At 33.5% G+C, this 17,523-nt stretch overlaps 1 long non-coding RNA gene across 1 annotated transcript in view; it reads left to right on the top strand.

Annotated features, from left to right (window-relative positions):
* The window catches only part of LOC129810348 (uncharacterized), a 158,143-nt gene that overhangs the window by 27,150 nt on the left and 113,470 nt on the right, over window positions 1-17,523 (top strand). The window contains exon 2 of the long non-coding RNA XR_008752726.1: window positions 14,565-14,732. This is a non-coding gene — a long non-coding RNA (uncharacterized LOC129810348). The remainder of the gene's footprint in view (window positions 1-14,564; window positions 14,733-17,523) is intronic.

Here is a 17,523-nt window from a genome sequence, read left to right as displayed (position 1 = left end):
TTATCTCAAATTATAAATTAGAAAAATGTTATTATACGGAGTAATTTTTGTTTTTAAATAGTAATCAATCAATATTTCATCAGCAATTGATTCGGCAAATACCTTTTCGTTGATGAATGACTAAATATTCCATAAAAATAAAATGATGTTTTGTATTAGAATGTGATTTAATTTGGAATCTCTTTGATAGTAATTTATATTTTACTTAAAAAAAAGCGTTGATAATTTTATATGGCATCTGAAATTTAATGACGAATCAGGAAATTTGATTAGCAAAATGGCTTCTATGTAAGCCTTAAGTTAGAAATTGATATTAGAAATTCTAGAATTTTCTCTTTGAAATCCCTAATCCCTCCATCCATTTCCAATCTATTTGATGTAATATATATTTGGAAATCTTATGTCTTTGCGCGTATGTTCAATCAGATGAATCCAATATCAGTTTCCTACAGGGGATGAAATCGCAGAAATGTGCCATCTTAAGGCGTGAAAAGTCAATAAATACGATGAGTTAATCAATAAGAAAAGTCAGAGGGAAGACTTTTCACACTTTCATCACTTCAGTGCGTGAAGGATCTTTTTCGTCACCACATTTTGGCAGGTGTGGAGGCAAAAAGTGTATACCCAAACCTTCAATTTTTCCAACATATATCCTGAATTGGAAAACCACCCACTTTTCATCATGAGTTTCCCCGACGTGTGTATATATGTGTGTGGCAGCAAAACAAAATGGCCGACGGCCTGTGTCACGTGATTGGATCACACACAGAGTCCTCACAACCCCCGAAAAGTGCTCGAGAGATGGGTTGTGCGGGTGGATATGGGATTTCGGGGATGGGTTGATGAGGGTGAAGTTGCTGAGGGTATGTGAGACTTTCATTCCGACAGAAGCAGCAGCAGCGAAGATAGATGGTGAATGCTTGAGTTAGGCGAAGGGTGGTTTTTGCACAGCGGCTCTGTCGCCCGAGCACCCCTTCCTATGTTGCTCTTTGCGGAGGCGCGCACATCTCGGAAACACACATGGGGCGCACGGGGAGAGTCCGTGTGTTTGCGCGCGACCGTGTGGGGCCGCAAAGGGGGACGCACATATTTGAGATAAGGGTGAACGAATGGGTGAGCTGGTTAGGAGCTATCCTACGGATGAGGGTTGGTCGTTTGCTGGAGCTCATGTTTGTCCTGGGCATGTGTGTGAGTGATTTTCTCTTCCAACGGTTTAGCATGTGGGTGGTAAATTCACCCTCTAAGCAACACACACATGCAGGAGAACTCGTGAATATTCGCGATGAGAGAAAATGGAGCTTGATTTGAAATACGCGAATATAGCTGCAAGCGGTGTGAGGGTGAATGTGGTTCAAGTGGGTGGATTTGATGATTGAGTTGATCTAGATTTTGCACAGATCAGGATCATTATCTGTTAGAACAAGCGACAAATTTAAAATTAATTTTATTTATTTATAAAAAAAATACAAATACGGTGATAAACCGTTCCAGAGGTTTGCAAAATGCTATCAAGTGACTTACTTACTTCCTTAAATCAAAGATCATCCAAAATAGCTTAGATGTAATACAATTTGTTTTCGGATAAACACTATTTATCGGTTCATAGTCCATTAGAATCCGTCAAGGCTTCTCTGGGATTTCATAACCTTTCCGATGAAGTGAGACTTCTCCTATACGGCAGAGAATTGCCTTTTTAAATGTCACTTAATATTTTGATCCTGAGAAACCCCAATAAGCGGTTCTGAATAAGGGTATAAATCGACCCATAATGCATGGGATCTTCGAGGGACTCTAACAATCCCTTCCATGCTGAAAATCATGTTTTCTTGGAGTTACTCTCAAAATTCTTTGCACGTTTCAAAGTTTTTCAAAATCAAAGGTTAGGAAGACTCTAAAGAGCATATTTATCAACCGAATGAGTCATGTATGAACTCTTTAGAAAGGTCTTGGAAATACCAATAAGTCAATACTCGGTTTCATTTGGTTATGAACTGGTTATGAATTGATACCTAATTCTTATTCGAAATTCGATTATGTTTTGTAAGTTTTGTGGGCGTTGTTTGAATGCTTAATAAATTGGTTCAATTTGGTTGTGAACCGATAAATAATGTTCAAGTATTTTTCACCATCTCACTCACTAATTTGAGCATTACGGTTGAGCATTACTATTCCTTTTTAGTGTAAAATCGCGAAATTCCTGTAATCCTTTAAGCTTACACTGTATTTCAACGGAGTTTAATACAACGGCATTAGATTTAAGGCCGACGAACGCTTTTCTTGAAAAGCATTCGTATTAAAACTTAAAGTGACTCTTATTAGAAAAGTCACTCTAGAATATGATTATAAGAATCATATTCATAATCATTCATCTTGATAGTAGGTTTTAGTTAAACTAAACCCCACTGATGAATAGAAATAAAATAATTCAACTAAATCTTTACAGCAAGACTTCGGTGTAGCTCGCATGAATTATATTCTTAAAGTGAAAATTTCTAGTAAGCCATTCGTAAGGCATACTTATGTCTCACATGATAATGTATCTTTCATCAAACTTATATGTTGATTATTTTGCAAACAATACATAGTAAAACTTTCATAATGATTTATTGTCGAAGAAGGGAAAGACTTATTCCCTACTGTACTTATGCCTTACATGACAGTATAAACTTTCATATACCTTATTTCTAAATTTTATGAAAGTAAAACATGGTAAAGCTTTAGGATAGTTTACGTGTTGATTAAAAGAAAGTTTTACACCAGGGGTGTGCAAGAATCGTTTGAAACCGAATAAACGTCAAAATAAGTTTGTTCAGATAGCGTTTTGACCATTGACGTACAAGATTCATTTGACGTTTGTTCGGTTTCAAACGGTTCTTGCACACCTCTGCTTTACACCTTACTTTTACTTAAGCCTTACATGATGGTGAACCCTTTCATATACCTTACATATTAATATTACGAAAGCAATACATGGTAAAGCCTTTCTATCGTTTACATGTTCATTTAAAGAAAGCCTTTCACTGTCACTTACTTATTATCTACATGATAGTGTACGCTTTCACATACTATACATGTTAGTTATTTTGAAAGCAATACACTTGCAAAGCTTTCGTATAGCTTACATGTCGTTGAAAAGTAAGGCTTACACGGAGCCTTACAAATCACTATCACTTACATGTAAGTTTTATTTTCGCTGCTGGGAGCGTTTTGACCATTGAAGTACAAGTTCCATTTGACGTTTGTTCGGTTTCAAACGGTTCTTGTACACCTTTGATATAAAATGTCATATTCATTTAATTCGGATATAAAAGATTGCAAAGCCCATAATGATGTAGTTCTGTTTCAGTAACAACTTTAACATTCAGGTGTTATAATCATCAATCTATCATTCTTTACAAGCTTCAACTTTGATATAAAGGTGGATTCTGTGTGAGGTTTTTGTCCGTATGTAGGGGTTTGTCAGCAATGAATTACAGTACTTGAAGACTGAAATATACATGTCATGACCACAAAATCCCCTCCCATTTCTGTTTCCAAACTATTGTGCTATTTGAATATTTGATTTTGCTTGAGAGGAATGGTCCAGAATTTGCAAAAGGTACACGCCCAAGAGATTCTAGTTAGTCGTAACGGGTAAGACTTTGGTTGGTTACTGCTATAATAAACTATCCTTGGAAATATGTATGCAAAATGAGAGCAAGAAATTGAAAATTGATTTGATTTAATTTCCATTTCCTTGAGGAAATTTCCTTATTTCACATTTATTTATATCTACATAGCTTTTAAGAAATAATTCATTTGTTTGTAAACACATTGTATAGCTTTCCAGAATAGCAAATTAGATTTTTTTTATTTGAAATTTATTAACTGAATTTTTGTTGTATGATTTGTGATTTCTATATACAGTGTGTTCAAGTGCAGTTAGTAAGAGATGTGTACCTAGAGAATTTTTACTTTCATCCAATATTATTATATAAGAACTACGCGGAACTTTTCTCTCGAAAGTTGCACTGAATGTGTTAGAGTAACATTCAGTGGGGTGTCTCGGAGAAAGTTCCATAAATAAATTCACGAATAAATTCCCCAAGAATTTTCTATACTTGAAAAACCATAACGAAAAGGTGGTTTCGTGCGATGCGAGGGAAAAAGAAGTTATACATATTTATGCTATACTGTATAATATTTTTTAAACATTGTAAAGCTCATCTCTCTCACCCCGTGAGATGAAGACATAGAAAAGAAAGACCTCCATCCAAAAAAAAAGCTCCAGAATTTTGTGATGAAAAGAGAAAGGAAAAGCGTTTGCATACACGAGGAGCTTTCTTAGCGGATTTAAAATGAATTTATGAATTTATATTGTATACGCGAGGAGAAACTCCCGGTCGCATATGTAAATTTTATATGCGTATCCGGTGAAAAGGATAAAGACTTTTTCATCTTTTTTTTTGTCTCCTCTGTCTCTTTCATCTTCAATTCCTTTTTTTGTTTTCTTCTTATTCTAATACTTGAGCCAGAAGCTCGTCTTCCAAGTCGATGACATATGAAATGAAAGAAATGCTCACTGAGAGGGAACAAGAAGGGAAAAATAAAATTTATTATAAACCCACTTCTATCTATTACACAGAAACATAGCTAAGGGATCTGTGATATGGCGTGGGATTCAAAGAAGGATTCCCTTTTCTTGCACAAGATTTTCACACACTTGTTCACAGGGATTTTTCTACCCAAAAGCATACATTGCTTTATTTTCCCACCCATTTTATTTCTGGGTGAATGGATTCAATGACAATGATCCACTTTGTGAATATGATTTCTAAAATTTATCATAATATTTTTTGAAAAATATCGAAATGGTAAAATAAGTTAAATTATATTTATATATTCGAATGAATCGTTATTTACATCAGCTAATGTGATATTTGATTATGACTTGCAATTTTGTGGTAATGCCATTGACAGACTTTAGAGCAAGAAAATTTCATGAAATCAAAATTCTCATCCCTTTCTTTCATAAACCTTTTGCAAATGTCCATTCCACTCTTTCTCACTGAAAATTGGATTGAATTAAATTGATTATTTTGTGAAATACAAAAGAAGAGGACGAATAGTGCGAAGGAATGTGATAAATATATCGTCAGTTAAGTCAACATTTGTCGTAACTTTTTTTTGCAATTTTAAAATACCGTAGATGTGGGTGACTTTGTGCTCCCAGCATTTGTCATTACTTCTTTAGTTATTCGTTTTACTTAAGACAGGTTCTTAAAATGGAGAATTTTGGGCATCCTATTGAGGCGGATATGTTGTCCAAAATTATAAGCAATGTGTCCAAAATTACAACCAAGGTGTCCACAATTACAGTCCAACTCAGTTCTACATATAAATTTATTTTTAAACGTATTAAGATTAATTTTAGAAAAAGGAAAGAGGATAAACAACTTGTCAAGTTTCTGAATAACCATTCTGAAAAGAGAGTAACAAAAGAAATCAATTAGTATTGAAAATGTTGTCCTTCAAACTTAGAACATTGATGCTTTTAAGCACCCTGTGTAAAACTGTGAGCACTTCTTCTATAAGAAAAATAAATTTGAACTGAAAATTTTGTTTACTGAAAGGTTGTTAAAACCAAAAGGAAGTTACGACATATGCTGATTTAACTGACAGTATGCAAAACATTTGAGAAAGAAAGGGATTATTTATTATTAATCGTATCGGGATATATTTGTTACAATTCAATCATGTTGTTGTATATCCCCTGTTAGAAGAATCTGCTGCTCGTAGATCGTTCAAGAACACCGTCAAAAAAAGAACACAATGAAAATGTCTTTTTCTAGGTATTAAGATCTTTGCACCGGGCGGAACTCGAACTCACGACACTGTGAGTCAAACCGAGAATCTATCCGCCCAAGAACCAACGATCTTGCCTATTGCGCCACTGAGACCCCCAAGAAAGGGATGTAACTTTTAATTTCATGAAATTTTCCTGATTTAAAATCTGTCCTGGGAGGTCATAATCTCGAAGAATTATTTTTGTTTACTTAACCGTCGAGATAACGTATTTTGGTAATTTTCTTGTAACAATTTGACATGCCCCTACACTCCTAAATAGACATTTGTCATAAAAATGACACAAAAATGGAATGTAAAATCTGTAATGAATATAAAATTCAGATTATGTTCCGTGACCGTGAGAAATTTTCAAAGAAAGTATTTTGGAGCAAGTAGTTTGCATATGTTCACATAAATTGCATCAAAATATTTACTTTAGGGAGATTTTTTGAACAACCCGAATTTTTGGCGCATTAAGAGATGATCTAATTTTACTGCTACAATTTAGAGAGAGAGCAGTTATATAATCCGCTTTTTTTTCAACTTGTCACCGTCCTGGAGCTTAAACGATATAAGAAATCAACTTTCGGTCTTCGGTGATCCCTAATAAAAACAATATTTCTAGACATTACCCCCGACATCCCCACCAAAACCAAGTTCTTTCGGTTCAGTTCGAAAAAGCTCCTACGATTTCTTATTGGACATGTTTTTGAAGTCGTTCAGGTGAACATTTTAGCCAAACATATCTATGACCTAAAAAATCGCCATCTTGAATTTTTGAAGATCAAAGTTTAACTGCTCTAGCGGGCCTATTTCTCAACCGAATTGATCAAGTTCAATTTTTTTGGAATCAGTAATGAATTGGTTAAATATCCGGCGTAAATGACTTATCATTCTTGTATTTTTTTTTTTGGGATCTCAGTGGCGCAATAGTCGAGAGCGTCGGGTCTTGAGCGGATGAGATCTCTGACTCGACTGTCAAAGTTGTGAGTTCGAGTCCCGCCCGGTGTAAGCAAGTGAATGTCTGATTTAGACAATTTTCACATTTAGGGCAGAATCACATTGACAAAAAAAATGCTCGCCGTAGCCTTACCGTATTTCGTTAATTTACGCATTTTCATTGCAATTCTTACGCAAATTTTCCATTACCATATTATCTTATCTCATAGTCAGGCACTAGGTGAAAATAATATAAGAAAATTGAAGAAATAAAACGAAAATTCGATAAACGATGAGCAAAAAAAAAACTGTAAGAGAAATTAATCGTACAGTTTTTTTGCTCACCGTTTATCGCATTTTCGTTTTATTTTTTTAATTTTCTAATATTATTTTCACATAGTGCCACCGAGTATGAGATAAGGTAATCCGGTAATCGAGAATTTGCGTAAGAATTGCAATGAAAATGCGTAAATTAACGAAATACGGTGAGGCTACGACGAGTACTTTTTTGTCAATGTGATTCTGCCCTTAACAATAAAGTTACGATTAATAATAATTTTTTGTTTGACCGTATGCTTGTAACTCATGCAAAAGAACATTCTTAGAATTATTCCTTTATCAATTTTCGATTTTAAATGTTTTTGTGATTTATTAATCAATTTAATCGCTAGTAGGTCAGTAAGCGCTAAAAGGCCATGCGTAAAAATACAGTACGACTCCGATAGAGTCAACCCCTCAAAATTTTAAACATCGTAAAAAAATGTGTAAAATTCCAGATTTATTGTCAAACTTTTAAACTACTTTTGTTAAGTAAGAACCTGAGACAATTTTTAACGAATGTAATAGTTACTTACACCGAGAAAAATTTGGATGGTATTTTCTACAAATCGTGTCTTTAAATTGTACTGCCTCAAAAGATAGTAGAAAATACCATCCTCCATAGATACTTTCCTTTAGAATCTACCATCTTGACATTTTAAAATTTACTATCCTATGGATAGTAAATTCTAACAGCCGGATGGTAAAATCTACTATCCTCCTTTAGATTTTACATTGGCCTCTCTTAGATTCTAATATCCGGAAAGTAAATTTTACTGGCCGCATATTAGATGTTTAAATTTAACTGGAAGACAGTAAATTTTAACGGAGGATAGTAATTTGGATTGAAATTACTATCCAAGCCAGTAAAATTCGCCATCCTGCTGTTAGAAATGTCATTTTGGAATATCGTGTGTGCCGATGCAACGGTTCCCGATATGCTTTGAATGCATTATAGGAGTTCGTGGCGCAGCTGGAAGATGCTGGACTGTCATCACAAAGGTCGCGTGTTCAAATCTCGGCTGAGTCGTAAATGTTGGAAAAAGATTTTCACGCATCAAAATGGCTTGAAATACAGAGAATGTCATCCAGAAAGGGCCCCAAGCCCTCAAACAATGGCCAAAAATCAATGAAAATAAGGAAAAATAAATTTTTCCGACATTTTTCATTCTAATATCCGGCTAGTAAAATTTACTATCCTGCCAGTAAAATTTACCATCCGGATAGTAAAATCTAATATCCGGGGATATTAGAATTTACCATCCGGCTATTAGAATTTACTATCCATGCAATAGATTCTACAATTTTTGACAGTCCAATTTAATATCGCGTTTGCTGGGTGACTTTTTTACTATCCGGCCATTAGAATTTTGTATGGAGGATGGTAAATTTTACCATCTACATTTTTCTCGGTGTAATCAATTGATAACTTAAAATATTGCAGATATATAAGGATCAAATGTGTTGACTCTATCGGAGTACGTGAGTTCGAGCATTTCGCAAACTGGGACACTTTGACATCTCTTTTAACTGAGATTATTCACAATCTGATTCAAAGTCCTAATTTTGGAAAGCTTCAGTTTTTGACCCTATAATTTTTAAAACGGCCTCATTCTTTAATATCTTAATCTTTTGGTGTCCATAATTTTTGAATCGTTCAATTTTAGGTGTTATAAATTTTAAGGTATACCGTAAGTTTTAGGTGTCTCTAATTTTTGGAGCCCCCTATTTGAGACGACATAATTTTAAGAGCATCCTGATTTTTTAACACCTTTAAATGAGTGTAAAGGGAAGTGGGGCACCTTTGAATACGGGACAGCTTTGAAACTGGAGATTATTTTTTAATCGTAGCTTTTTCATATTTTTGATCTTTTCGCAGCCATTTTGAAATTATCTCCTACAATTCATATTTTCTTGAGTTTAAGGTTTTTATCACTTGTCTTGGTTTTCAGTAGTTATAATAACTAAAAATTCATACATCATCTTGGTATATAAATTTTTGGGATAGAGGATATAACACAGTGGCTGAGGTAAATATGAAAAGTTTTAGAATCATCTTGCAAGAGTAAATTTGAATAGTCACATCGTGAAATTTCTAATGCAGTGCCACTCGAGTCAATTATTGAAGTGGAAATTTCTCTGCATGTTGTTCTTAATACACCAAGTATAACTTTCCTCTTGCTTTTCTATTGAGACACATTTTCGGGGATGGAGGAAATTATGCATTCTCTCAGTTTTATGTCTTATATGCTTTCTTGGTTGGTGAGTGGAAGATGGGGGGAGATGGAGGAGGGAGACCTCGGCAATTTCTCATTGTTGTCAAGAGTTTCGCCTCCATATAAACTTGCAAAACTCACATGCTGAGGGGGTGGTTAGATTTTCCTTAAAGTCTTAGTGGTTGAAAATTATGCTGGGGTGAATGTATGGAGATGAATTTGTAGTTTGAAAAGTGAGGTGTGGGTGGTGCATCAGAAATTGAAACGCCATCTTTATAATAAATCCACCCTTAGCAGCTTTTGGCTCAACTTTAGAAGATTCATTTGGATTTAAAGGTTTGCAGATTATGGAAAATTTCATGGAAACTTTACCCATCAACCGTGAGTTTTCTATAAGGCTTGTAAATGGGGTCTTTCAAGTGGATTCCCTTGGGAAACATTGAAAGGCAAAGTTAGTAATTCTCGTGAAATGTTTAAGACCTCTTTGGGTGCTGTGGGTTTCTTGGAAGTACATCAAACAAAGCTCCTTCCCAACTCTGCCTCTGGGGTCTCTTTGTGAGGACGTGGCTGATGGAAGATGTTGTAGAGATGTAGATGCATGAGTACCAACGAAATCTCATATGAAGAGAGTTGGTGGTTTTGGCTGACGATGGAATTCACATTTAACCTTAAGACACATCATCAGGAGCAAATGAAATGAAGGCGAGGGAGGGTTTTAGTGGTAGGTAATATGTGCTGTCTTACAGCGAAAGCTCCAAATGGAATATTCTCGATGCTTTGCATTTTACGCATAATGTTTCGAATACTGTCGAAATGTCAGTCTACAACTATTCTCTTCACTTTATACATCATCCACTTCATATCTTGTGTAGTTGAATGTGCAAGAAACTTCAAAATGCATGGAATTTCTCATTCACCTCACACCATCGTACAAGAAACTTTTCACTTGGCCCAAATGAATTTCATGTATGTGAGGTGAAAGGTTGAAGAATTTGTCATGGTTTGAAGTTGGAAGCTGATTAGAGAGATGCTTTTTGTTACCACCCCCATCGTATCCATACTCCGTGGTAGAAATTTATATTTTATTATATAGTATTCTCTTGTACGAAACTTTTGTGACTTTATTTTCTATATTAACCCTCCTATTTTCTCTATTTTCGCTACACTAATTTGCACATTCACAATTTTCCTTAACAACCCCTATATTCAAAGTTTTCTCTATAGTTTGGCATCATGGTATAATATCTCTTGGTAATTATGTTGGATGGATCTTTTGAGAAATATCTACAAAAGTGTTTAACTAGGGGAAAGTACACTCCCTTCGATCGTTCATGCCTTCGAATAATGTGAATTTTCTTTTTTTTTTTCTAAGAGATTTACGCATTTCAATTAAATATTAGTTAGCCTATTATCAAATTATTGATAATTATGTGACAGTTATGTATAATTCTCTTGTAGCCTCTACATACTAGAGAAAATATGTCAATATTTGACAGTTTTTCCTACACTGAGAAAAAAACGAGGGTGCGGTTAACTTTTTTTCCTCATAACTTTGACACTTTTTATGTGTAAAAATATATCAACAATTTTTAATGCTAATTTTACACCTTCTTAAGGGTAAAAATAACATGAAAAAGGGTAATTTTAACCCCTAATATACCTAAAAAGCATAATATTTACACCGATTTCGGATCAATACTGCAAGGTAAAATTAACATTTCCGGAATGTTATTTTAACTTTTTCGGATTTCTCTAAGTGTACACATAAGCGTAGGCAATTTGCTTCAAAATGGACATAAATTTCTCTAGTATGCAGAGTCCATTAGACAAAATAAAAGAAATTGACATTATTCGAAGGCATGAACATACAAAGGGAGAGTACTTTCCCCAACAGGGGCATGACGTTTCCTATGTTTCCCATATGTTTCTAGCGTGCCGAAAAAACTTTGGAGTTTATACGGTGTTTTTTGTCATTGTGGAATAAATTAGCAAAAATATAAATACAAAATAAAAGCTAATTTAATATGGAATGGACAACCGAGAACCCCAAATTGGCAACCTACGTAGTTTCGGATATATCTTGTGTATTGTATACGAAAACAGGAAAAAATTTACACTAAAACTGGTCGCATTTATTTAGAGCTAATGTCCCTGGTTCCCATATATATTTATATTTTATTGTTTTGAATAATTCAAATAGTTTGTATCAAAGATAGGGGAAAGTGTCTTGCCCTGCCTTCGAACGAAAAAAACTTTGAATGATATATGATTACAATGTTCAAGATTAAAACCTTGAATAGATATTTTATTTTTGAAATTTTTCACAAGCAAAAAGAGTTATTCAGAAAAATATGAAGAATAAGTTGTCTTCTAACTTCTTTTGGGCACAGAGGTGTTTTTTTTAGTTCAAGCTAAACGGGCAAGGATGGATCGAAATCCTGAACAGTTCATAATCCCGAATATGTCAAAATCTCGAAAACCGAAATCCCGAACGGACCGAATCACAAATGGATCGAAATCCGAATGGGCCGAAATCCCGAATAAATCAAGATTTTGAGAATTTTGGTCCATTCAGGATTTTGCCTTTTCGGGATTTTGGTGTTTGGGATTTTGGCTTTCGGGATTTTTATCTTTCGGAATTTTGGCTGGGATTTTTGATGACACCGATTATTAGAAAATTCTATAAACAGAGCAGCCTTGCCCTAGTAATTGGCTGATAGTTATTTGTCATTTAATTCCGTATTTGTTCCTTGATTGTTTTACACAGCAGATACAATCTAGGATTTAATAAGTATCACAAAGAGTTATCTGTTCTCTATACGAAATTATCGTTTGCATTTTCCGAGCAACAATTTGATTAAGAGGGGACACTGGAGGTAAATTAAAGAGTTTTTTTTGTGTAAAAATCGTTAGGTGCATTGAATATGGTGATATGCAATGCACCTCCCGTTATTAAATAAAGGTTTGCTTAATATTCTTTGTAAGATAAAGTACTGCTTCCAATTGTAATAGATCCATTTTTTCTTTAAGTTTGTTAATTAGGCAATATACCGTTTTAATTTATAAAAAATTCAATACAAAATGCTATCCAGGGACACCTTTTCAAATAAGAAATTAGACAATTTTCAATAACTTTACAAATATTAATCACTGTTGTATACCGCAGTCGCGTTTTTTCTGTCTTTTTATATAAAATAAAATAATGTATTAGAAAACCTTAACCCTTTAGAAGCAAGTGGGACACCGGTGTCCCAAAAACAAAATTTATTTTAGATTATAGAATGTTATTATGTCCTCTAAATAGTCGGGAGAATGGTTTTTGTTTTTGGAACACCGGTGTCCTACTCGTCCTCAAAGGGTTAATTCTTTGCCAGTTTGAATTTTTCCAATTTAGGGTAAGGTGATATAATTTGGAATTAGTGTTACAAGTTGGACCATTCGCCCGTTTAAGTTGGACAGGACTTTTTTCTTGATAAATACAGTACAAAATTTGTTTTTAAGCACAAGGAACCAAATTCTAAAACTAAAGCAATAACAAATAAAAATGAAGTAATAAATTTATCAAGACAAAAAGCCCTAAAGAAATCACGTAACATTTTCTGTATTTTTTGACGAGTATATTAACTTTGATCAAGCAATTAAAAAATCATCAATTCTTGAGACACTTAATTATCAATTTCATGCATTTTGACAGTCATCGACAATGGCTTCTCCTTCGATAAGATTAATGATATAGCTTGGTATCACATGATGAACCTATTGATGAAAATCACATTATGTAAAACCATTTCTATTAACCATTGACGATAGTTAAAGTTTTTAGGAAAACTAGAAAAATTGACCAAGTACATTCAACTCTTTACCAATCATACTCTCTCCCCAATTTAAATTCGAACTTCGCCCAATAATTTATCACTTTGACAGTGATAGAATACTTTACTATGGTTTTTTTGTGTAATTCTGTATGCTATTTTTTGCGCCACTGGGTGTCATGTTTATGCGTAACATCAATTCAGTGATGTTATCCCTTATTTTTTATGTGTATATATCCTTTTGATATCTAAACACAATGTCTCGGTAATTTTTTATGCGCATTCAATAAATTGCAATAAATTTTTCTTTGGCAACATTTGATATTTTTCTGGCGGTCCTTCTGCTATCAAATGATTTTGAATGCATTTGCATTGAGGTACCGCGCTAAATAGACAACCGACTTCTATGTCAAAAGAATGCTCTGTGAGTGTAAAATAATTTTTTTTGTAGGGGAGATTGTGAATTTAATTTTAATGCATAGGGTTGATTGTGGATAGTTTTCCGTTTTTTTTCCACTGATGTTTTTGCACGGGTGCATAAGAAATGGAAATGGGACGGATTTTTTTTTTGCCACCGTCGTGAGATACAACAATAGGAATTGATTTACATACCCAAAAAATCCATATGTGGTAGCTCGTTAGATTTTTGCAACCCTTTTCCGTGATCCCTTTCCTCACTCTCACACGTTCAATTTTAAAATATTTACAGGTACCTGAAATGGTAAATTAAGTAGCGTGCTACAGTAGCACCCTTGACAGACGTTTTTTTTAGTTCTCCGTGAATTCCATATTAATTTCCAGTCGAATTTATGTAGATGAGGGTTAACATCTGAGATTTTTAGAAGTTGATGGGTTAGGGGAATAAAAAAAAACTTTCTACGCTGCTCATACCAAAGGCATTTCCTCCTTTTTATATGTAACATTTATTCCATCTGCATTTTGTTGAATTGGCAAATGATGCAAGGATCAAAACTTAGTTGCATTCAAGTAGTTTCTCTGAAGGAAAAAAAATAAGGGTTGATTTTTCCACCCAGACAATGTTTGACGATGAGGAAAACAGTCAATTGAGAAATTTTTCTTCTCTATCATTATTTTATTATTCAAATCATAGTACGATGTAGGTTCGTTAGATATTTTGTCTACAGCATTTGTTTGGAAATATTTCTTATCATTCGTGTGCTGAAATAAATCCTGAAGATGTGTTCCTGTGCTCCGAAAACCCAGTTTGTTACCCTGAAAAAAAAGAGAAAGTTATTAAAATCTTCTGTGAATCCCTCAATTTGATAATATTCCTGAAATTCACAAATTAATCCTCAAAAGTCATTGGGTTGAAAAGATGTGTATGATACTGAAAAACCATTGAAATGAAAAGTTAAGAGATATTATATAACATAATAAATGAAAAGTGTCTATCTCATTATGATTGAGGTCTCTGTGTTGCCTTTCCTTTCAGAGACAATACAAGAGCAAAATCATTGAATCTTCCGGAATCAACAATACCAACGAATGCGAACTGGAGTGATGCGGAAGAAGAATGAATTTGTTTCATTCCATTTTTCAACCCTACCGACAGGAGGAAAAATAAAAGGGTTAATCTCATGAAGTTCTACAACCATATCAGGTAAATATTTGCGCTTTTTCTCACTTGGGGAAAAAAGACAAATATGGGAAAATAGAGGGATGAGAATCGTGTGATTTTTTTTTCAATGGTAAAGTAGTATTATAAAAGATTGAAAAAAAAGGGCGGTGAGATTTCAGTGAGATTACCATGATCATTGGAAAATTCTTTTATACACTGTCATAAAAAAAGATTATTGGGATTATGGTGAAATTATTGTTTGTTATCTATACATATAAATAGCAAATTTATTATGGTAACACCTGAGTTAGATGAGATTATATATACATTATCAGCAGGGTTGAAAGCTCATTTTCCCGTGAAGAGTTTTACTTTTCATGAAGAGTTCTTTTTTTGTTGGGAACTTAGGATTGTATATTGATTCATTAACGGTCGTAATTGTCAAATGATTAAAAACTTTTTTAAAGGATCATTTAAACAGGAGGATTTTCGAAATGTTTCCGTTATTGCTACGAATTCGTAAGTTTTGAAAAATCACGTATAGTGGTTCATTTCTGAGATAAGGCCTGCGGTAAACCTCCCAATTGTGCCTCGGCTAAAATTGAAAGTCTGCCGGTCTTTTTAACCCATTCAGTTAATGTACCAGAAATACTTGAGATAGAATGTTTATATTTTGGGATTAGTTTTCTATAGATTAATAAATGAATTTTTTAAAAAGACACGTCTTAACGGTCACTGAATTTAAATTCTGTACATTAATTAATTATAAACTTTATTGATTTAGATAAAGTAACTATCAAAAAAAAAAAAAACAAATTGGCAACTAGAATTCAAATTAGGAAAGAGGAAAAATGTTAATTTTAACAAATTCGATGAAATGTCATATTTTCCGTCCGCCATTTTTAGCAAAAATTTGCATAATCTTCCCCGAAGCAAGAAAAAAACAAAAAATGTATTTTCATCTCTGTAGGACTATTTTTCCTAAGCAATTCAAGAACTAAAGTTACTAAAAATCCATTCCCGACAGCAATTCGGATAAAAGTTACCCAAGAATAAATCATTTAAAATCACTCAGTTTGGGTATGATGTATAATACCATGGTAAGGAATGGGTTAAAGTCGTCAAAATTCCACAAGTATCGATTTATAATTAGAAAATTAAAATAAATGAACTGATAAAGCAATTAGTTAACCTGATGATAAAAATTTGAGACGCAAAAAATGGTATATATTACACAGGAAAAAAATTATAAAGTGTTTGTAAAATTGTCGTGAAATCTTATTAAATGCTCGTAAATTGGATAATCCACAAACAAGTTCGTAAAAGTTTTTTACTTTTTCACAAACATTGGCCTCAATTCTGAGACCAAAATTAATATCAAAATTTCAAGCTGTCAAATATTTCCAAAATCAAGGTTTCTTATTCTAACGCGAAGTATTTATGGAACTTAAAATGTCTTAGCTAAGAATCAAGATTTCAAGATTTTCCACACTTAACGAAACGTCACTTCTGACAAATATCTTCATTAGTGAGGCAATAAACTGGAGTATCAGGAAGTGCAAACCGAACTTGTGACCTGTGATAAACCAAGAAATGCTTATGCAAAATGTGATTATTTTGCAGGTAACGTCAAGGTGGTGTACTTCGATATTTACATCTAGAAATACGTACCATTTCGATTAAATTACAAGATCAAATACAGTATTTTTCAAAGTAATTCTCTTTTTGTACCATCTCTTATAGAAATATTCCTCATTAATAGTCATTTCCATATGAAACTCTTCAGATTGTTAGTATCTTGAAAATTCCAAGCACCTCCGAGAAGTTCTTAGAATTATTTCGAGAAAACAAGAAATTTAACATCTTTAAATCTTGAAATATTGGTTCCAGAATTGCTAATTTTGATATCCACACTGTTTGTGTCTTGGATTTCAAGCTTCCAAGACATTTGACAGTTTTGACATCTTGATCTTGATTTTTTGATTTCAAAATACCATAATCTTGAAATTTTTTTGATCCTGATCTTGATCTCAGAATTGAGGCCATTTTTTGTAAGGTTTGTAAGATGATCAGTTGACGAGAACTTTTTTTTTACTTTTACAAACATTTGTGTGATAGAAGTTTTTTAACAGAATTCTGTTCGCTTGGTACGTAATCCCAAGAATTTTTTTGTTTATGTACAGAGAGACGACAATCAGAACTAGTGATTCCCAACTCCACAAATTAAACCCAAATAGAGACAGGAAAAAATTCCTGTCTCGTCTCCAGGCAAATGGTCTACCAACTGAGTTATGGGGACACTGGCTCTGATTGTTTTTGACACTGATCTCAACCAATTGCGATGTGCACTTCAACTCATGCGTATAATTGATTCAGCAGCCCATGTTTGTTAGTAAGTATTTGTAAGCACACAAAAAATGTTCATAAAATTTTGTCATTTGTTCGTAAAAATTTTAACGAACAAACAAAACTGTACGAATAATTTTTTTTGTAAAAGAACAAAAAAATGTTCGTCAAGCTATGATACAAAGTTTGTGAAAGTCTACAAATTTTTACGAACTTTTTAGTGGGTTATACGCCTTACAAGCATTTCGTAAGTCTCCATTAGGATTTCACAAACATTTACGAACAATTTCAGGAAATATTTTTTCAGTGTACTTGAATCAAAATATTCTCTCTTCAGTATCTTGTGCTAATATTGCCAATATTTTTAAAAAATGTCTAAAGTTTTTTAAACTTTTTACTATGTTTTTTTCATTTCAATATTACGAATTGACAAAAAGTAAACAATATAGATTTCGAACATAAAGCTGTTAAGACAAAAATGATACCG

The sequence above is a fragment of the Phlebotomus papatasi genome, chromosome 1 (genome assembly GCF_024763615.1).
Source record: "Phlebotomus papatasi isolate M1 chromosome 1, Ppap_2.1, whole genome shotgun sequence".
NCBI classification, from domain to species: domain Eukaryota; kingdom Metazoa; phylum Arthropoda; class Insecta; order Diptera; family Psychodidae; genus Phlebotomus; species Phlebotomus papatasi.
Note: the sequence above shows the minus strand (reverse complement) of the source record. Positions and strands in the feature narration are given on the sequence as shown.